A 7374-nucleotide genomic window follows, 5' to 3' on the forward strand; every position below is an offset into this window, starting at 1 on the left:
AAAACAGAATGGATCTGCGGCCTTGAGGCCAGCAGAACAAAGATTAGAAAAGAAAAGCCCTCAGTCGTTGGTATAACTGTTCTTTTGACCCCGTCACATCACCACACTATGACCACAGAGATCTGGCAGCTCTCAGGGGACCCTCAGACCCCCCGATTCCAATTAGAAAGATTAGAGAGGAGTCAAGACAAGTGCAGAAGAGTTTCTTAACCAAACAACCCAGAACACCCCCCTCCACCTCCTCCAGCTGGCATACCACAGCAACCGACTGCAGACTCAATTTACGGCTACATCAAAGTGGAGGTTGGAGAATGCCCAAATGGTGCATGGGTCCGCATTAACTACAAAGGGCCTGACATCCGAACAGACTGAGAAGGCCAAAACTGGATCCTAACAGACAGATATGGCTGCTCTGTCACTGCTGTAGACGTGACGATTAAACATGTTTTCCACTTTAGTGCAACGTTTAGAATCAGAATCAGAACTACTTTATTCCTCCCACAAAGGGGAAACTTGCATTTTGGTATCTCTAACTTTGCCCTCTGTCGAGCAACACACTTGTACAAAGCTTTCTTTCAACAACAAACCAAAGAACACACCCTGGCCTCAATCGCATTGTACTTTCAAGAAGGAGCTGATAATGCTAGCAGGACCAAAATCCCATCAGTGTTGGAGGGCATCCAGACGAGAACAACGGCCAGATTCAGTGGAGCCAGTGGCTCTGTATGATGGAGGAGGCAAACTGCTCTCCCCCAATCTGTACCTCTTAAATTACTTGAATACTTCACTAAGATTCTGTACTTGTACACCAAAGATTGTTCTCAGGGAAATATGAGGCCAGTGTCCTTTGCAGTCTTGTCCTCTATTTATTTCAAACGAGTACCTCCGGATGTGCATCCTGTACATGCGGTTGTTCATGGCGGCTTGCATATAATAGTGTTTCCAGAATTGGAATGCGGTTCCTGAGAGTGGATTTGTAAATGCAGAGACAGACATGCTCTTCAGTTTGTCTCCACTGCTGTCAGAAGTCATTACACACAAGCTGCTATGCCAGAACAATTCACTGAACTTTGTATTCAAGTGCTTCCAAGCTCAGAGAGAGGCAGAGAGAGGGGAGGGAGGAAAAGGAATCAATACTAAACCTGCTGACTGTTTTTCTGCCTGTATTTATTCATTTTTCTGTGGTTCTTGAAAACCGCTCAGATGTCTGCCTTCGACATACTCATATTTTGTCTCCATTCTTTTCACATGAAAGGGAACATTTCATATGCTTTTGGTGAAAACAAGAACATAACTTGCATGCATAGTCATGAAGAGCAGTATAAGTGTCCCCTTGAATCAAGTCAAAAACAAGACAATGCAGTAGTTTGGTTTCTCCTTAAAGATCAGACGAGAGGGATTGGATCACATGGTTCAAAGATCATTTAGCCACATAGCATCATTATGTCAGCCTGTCGATCAAACTACAAGTGGATTGATTGCAACATTGTGTACAGAAATTCATAATCTCCTGAGGATGGATCCTAATGACTACGGTGATGCTTTGAAGTTTGCTGTAGCCCACATTGATATTCACATTCGTTTTATTGTGGGAAATGTGTCAACTACTATTAAATGAATCATCATGACATTTAGTAAAGATGGTAGGATGAAGCTGACTTTAGAAATCCCCAACTTTTCATATAGTACCACCAAATAGCATAAGATCTACAACATTAATTATTTTAAATGGCATACAGACATTCTTTGTTCCCAGAAGATACATCCAAATGACTTTGGTTAATGTTCTTTCTGCTATCAATTCTATATTCTTGGCAGGCCAACATAATATCCTCTCTATGTGGTCCGTATGTTGTCTTTCCAGACTCTAAGACAACCCATACTGTTATCTCAGCCGAGATCTTTCAGGATGGTACCACATCTAAGAGAGCATCTCTCTGGGGGAAGCCACACACCATAGCAGGAATTTGAACTCACAGAGGAGAACAGAGCCACAAGCTCAAACATCGGACATTGTGGCTGTAAAGAAGGCAAGAATACTCGGAAAGTTTTTTGTTTTGTTGTATTGGTTTCCAATCAGCAAGGATTTCAGATTCCTCTGGCTTGTATCGCAGAAAAGAATAGCATCAAGACAGGGAGTAAAGCTGGATAATGTTACAAAAAGATGAATGTTCTGGCTGTTTCACTTTAGGGTTCTGCAGAAAAGCAGAGGGGACTGTAGAATAGATTGGAACAGGGAGTAAAACTTCAGATAGAGAGGAAGACACTGGTTTTGTTATCACAAAGGCTGGTAATTGATAGTGGGTGCTGTAGATGTAGTAAAATGTGTGTTATAAGGCACAATGGAAACTCTCCAGGGACTCTTAGGCCTGCAGTAAAGAGACACTTATAACAGTGGTCAGGCAATGATAAGATAACAGAGCCATTTCTCTTCAAAGAGGGGAAGATAATAAACCCATACAAACTTCATCACAGGTAATGAGAGGATACGTGGGTACAAAATCAGTGCGGTAGCTTTTACGAATGGAAAAAAGACTAGTTTGAAACATGACCTCTCCTCTCTAAACTCAAATACTGTGTCTAAAGTCAGGAGGCTTGTTTAATTGACTAAGCGATATCAGTGCTATGTCATGTTCAGAAACATAAAGACAGACATGTTCATCAGGCACCACAGCCTTTGCTGTGGCCAAAATAATATCTATGAAGGAGGACATTAAAAATAGACAATGTTTGGGATCGATGTAAAGATTGATTCCACTTATATTAGTCAAAAGTTAAAGCTGTGTTCCTCGGTTTCCTGTCTTTTTGCTACATGTGGCTGCTGCCACTCAACTCTCACCCTCAAGTAAAACAACAAACAAAAAGGTGATGTTTTCCTAAAAGATATGAGATACTTTAGTCACAGCGAGAAGGGATCATTGTGGGATTACTACTCTGAGTATACATATTGCCAGTCTTTCATTTTTGTGGAGCATTCTGTAACAGTCCCTCTGGCATCCTGCCAATGTTGGGCACATTTGTGCTCAATCTGTAAGGCGTAGCTACTGTTTTAGGAGGACAAAAACGAGATGTAACTTGAGGCTTCACTGACATTTGACTAATCACAATGTTTAAGCAAAATTGAAGAAGTTTGATGAAAAGAATGTGCCACCGGTACTAGATCATCTTCCTGCCTACCTCATAAGTATTCTTAGGACTTCAGACCAGACATGGGAAACATGTGGGCTGATTTTCTGCTGAACAATTGCAGATGCATTTGGAAAAAGTGTATATCATTTCGTCTCAGTGTAAAGGCAGAAAAATATCTTTAATACCTGCAGAAGTGTATTACATAGGAGGAGTTATACATCTCTCATGTTATCCATACACATGCAAACATATTCAAGAGCATCCTTTGGTATATATTGTGTTTTGTTCATGTATTTGAAAGGCCTATAGTTTGGTGGTAAGATATCCTCCATTTACACAACAGTTATTTTTCCTAAAATGTAACACACATCCTACAAGCGGAAAACTCTGGTTTATGAAGAGTCTGGTGGTCAGAGTCCAGATGAGGCTGTCTTCAGTGACAGTAACCACATGCTCTTAATCCAAACACACCCACACAACCCTTAAGGTACAGCACCAGCGGTGGTCCGGTTTTATTGTACCAATCACATATATCAAGACAAGAAGGATAGATTGGCTTTTTCCCAATTATTTTAAATATCATGGTTACTACTGTTCTCGATACATCATAAACAAAACAAGAAATATCTTCTTAGAATATCATTTTGCTCTGTCCATTGCCAGCTATTTTGCTCAGATTCTCTTTTAAGCAGATGCTAAAGACATGCATGAGAAAATGGACATTTAATAAAAATCTGATATCAAAGGCAAACATGAGAGGATTTACTGGCCTAGCTTTGTGCAATGCAAGCATTAATGTTGCCTAGTAACATAACTTTGTACATAACACTTCACTTGGCTTATAAACTGCAGTAATGGTTTCTCCTATCCAACTTGGCTTTATTAGACAGTTTTGGTTACAGTCTAAGACAAGAGTTTTCTCCAAACCAACATTGGAACTATGGGTAACCAGAGACTCTCTCAGATGTCAGTTTGAATTTTATACTTTGGATGTACAAAAATATAATGTTTTCTACGAAGGGAAATTGGACTGTTAACTCCAAAATAACATCATTTCACAGGGTTGACAAGATAGGGAATGCATGAAGTATAAAGTAGCAGGTACTAATATGGGTTCTTTCTGGCTGAAGGTTGAGGCATTATTTGGCTTGGCAGTTAGCTTCAGTCAGGGTGGTCTTGGATACAGTTTATGTTTAATTTAAACATGGGCTTTGTGGGTCTGCATACTGTCTGTGTGCTGAGAAAACCCATGCTGATGAGTTGAACAAGAGGTGGGATGCTAAGTCAAATGTGTGGTCTGATGACTGAAGTTATAAAACCTTTTTATGGTAATCAAACTGGCAGACAGAATCTTAAATAGTTGAAGTCTCTGGCTGGATAGATAAATATATAGTTACAGTTAGGAATATTTGTTGCATGTCCTGCTCATCTCCATTTCCTCTCACGGCTTTTTAACTCTGTAATATCTGCAAAAAGTATTAAAACTAGAATAGAGCCTATACAGCCATAGCTGTTTGGGATAGGCATTTTGCTACTTTGAGCTAAACGCTAACATCTGCATGCTAACACATCACAAGGGCAGTGGTAACAAGCTGATTTTCAAGATCTTACATTAGCATTTTAGTATGCTAACTTTAGCTTTTTAGCAATACATTCAAAGTACCACATTTTGAGGTATTTCCCTAAATTCACAGATGCCAACCTTATAGTTTAGCTACAGGAAAAGTCAGAGGATAAAAGTCAGTAAGATAAGATAAGATAGTACTTTATTGATCCCAATTTGTGAAATTGTTTTGTCAGTAAGATGAATCCTCTGGAGACCATGAATGCCTGAACATCCAACAGTTGTTGAAATATTTCAGTAGTGACCAAAGCCAAAGTGATGGATCGACTGACCGCTATAGCTTCAAAGATAATCAAGTACTGTATTTTTCCAATATTCTGCATAACCACTAATTGGAGGATATATTGTCTTTGTGATCTTTCTTACAATCCAGCTAAATGGACGTGGGCTGCAGAGAGGGGGAGGCTGTTGAGTAAGCTGTCAGCTGCACAGACACACCACAGACGCACCACTATAACACTCTTCATCAGAGTGTAAAGTAAACAGAGCCTGTCTGGACATGGACTGGATATCAGACAGACAAGGAAGGGCTACAAAAGACAACAACAGGTACTGACCTGTCATGAAGCAGAAAGGGAGGACAAAACAGTGGTGCTAAGATGATATTGTTTTATATCATGCATTATTCATTTATACTAAGAATAGATTAGTTATCCAATATTATATTTTATAATAGGTATGCTTCTACAACTTTTTTTTTAAAAACCATGTTATTTTAATAAGACATTGTTCTGCTTTTGTCTAGGAAAGACTAATTGTCGGACAGCTGATGCAGGGGGGGGGGGGGGGGGGGTGCAGGAAAGGCCTTACTATAGAATACTGTTGTGCACCGACAGAAATGTTAGAGAGGTTCATGTTGCTTTATGTTTGTTTTCTCACTCACCATTTATCTCTCATTCCAGGCTTCCTGATTGTTTTCACCTGGCATCCTTTCTGTGTCTCCTGTGCTCATCAGCGTCGGTCCCGCCCCTGATTGTTCCCACCTGTTTCTCATTATCATGAGTTTAAATTCCCCTGTCTCCCAGTGTTCCTCGTCAGTTCGTATTGTCTCTTGCTATGGTCAGGTCTATGCTCCTTGTGCTTTTGAAAAGTTTGATTCCTCACTACGTGAGCGCTTTCATTTTTTGTTCTCTATTTTTGTCATCTTGGCTAGAGATTTGATAGTTACCTTTTTTGTTTGTCAATGCTGTATTTGGAAAATAAAGTATCTTACAAATACTTTACCTCTGTCTCCCGGGTCGTGCAATTGGGTCCTACATCCTAAGTGTCTGAGATCGTAACAAATTTGAAATAGTTAAAAGGTAGGGGGTAGATAAGAATGGAGAAACCAGCTCGAGTGCGCTAGAATTTGAAAGTACTTAGCTGAAAAAAATCTGCCCCTTCCTTCAGACTTCCTTTCAGAGCCCCTCCTCCAACGCACATGATCAACGGGTGTGTGCACGAGATGGAAGGCTGACAGGCAGGTAGGCCATCCAGTTATTTTAGCCAGGCCAAGGCAGATGATTGGTCGTGCTTTTTACAGCGCCACGGCTTCCACAGATGACATTTTTTTATGTATTTATTGTCAAATCATTTAATGTATTCATTGCTATCGGGATGTTAAGAGCATTCCATGGAATATAACAAAGTGTTTCTGAAGTGAATTACCTACCCCACCTTTAAATAGTATGATTAATATTCAAACCAAGATATCTCATAACTTCTAGTTCTCTATATATGAGCACACACACACAAACATAAACACTCACATACACAAACCACACACACAGTAGCAAGGGGAAAATAAACAGGCTGGGTTTTGCTTTTCCTGCTAAATCTAAATATTGACTCAGTAACATATAATCATACACGGTCTGAACAAAATCAAAAATAAACAAGTGTGCCTGTAATGTGTAAGTGTTTGTGTGTTTCATGGGCACTGAGGCCCTTGAAAGCTGACACTGACAAATGCACATAAAAAAGTGGACGTGGGTTCAGTTTTAACTGGATACCAGACGCTAGGGCTTCCATCCAGCTACATAATGTATTTTCTTATTCTCTTTATACACAAAAAAAGGTTATATCGAAAGCACAGTTATCCATTTCTGATCTAACATCTGCTATCAATCCACATGACTCGCATGCAATATTCAAGAGGCTTCAGATTGCCAAGACATAAGTACATTTCCATTGTGCTCTCGGAGGAGTTTTTCCCTTCAATGCCAAGTTTCCAAGTGACATAAGCAGCCAGAAATCCACAAAACAGTGTTACTATTGTGTTGTAATGTTATTAAAAGCTCATAATGTATGTTTTTCCCTCTTTGCTGGATGTTACAGTACAACATCAGCAGAAATACAGTGAACAGTGACTTCAAATGCATTGTGCTAGAGCCCAAAAAGCCTGTTTTCTTGAATAAGCCTGATTGATTGAATGTGGCGTTTGTGTTGGCATACTGTTCGATCTTCTGTTTTCTCAGTGATTCTTTATGGCTCATTAGTGATGTGGTAAAGCTGAAACATTTTTGGCTCTTTTAAAGCCTGTCATAGTGTCCTGCTGGTGCCAGAAATCATGAAGTGCTGACCAAGAAAGAGGCAGAGAGAAAATAAAACTTGTTATTGGACCTTTTCTAACTTGTGTTCTC

The sequence above is a fragment of the Notothenia rossii genome (assembly GCF_949606895.1).
Source record: "Notothenia rossii genome assembly, chromosome: 11".
Lineage (NCBI taxonomy): Eukaryota > Metazoa > Chordata > Actinopteri > Perciformes > Nototheniidae > Notothenia > Notothenia rossii.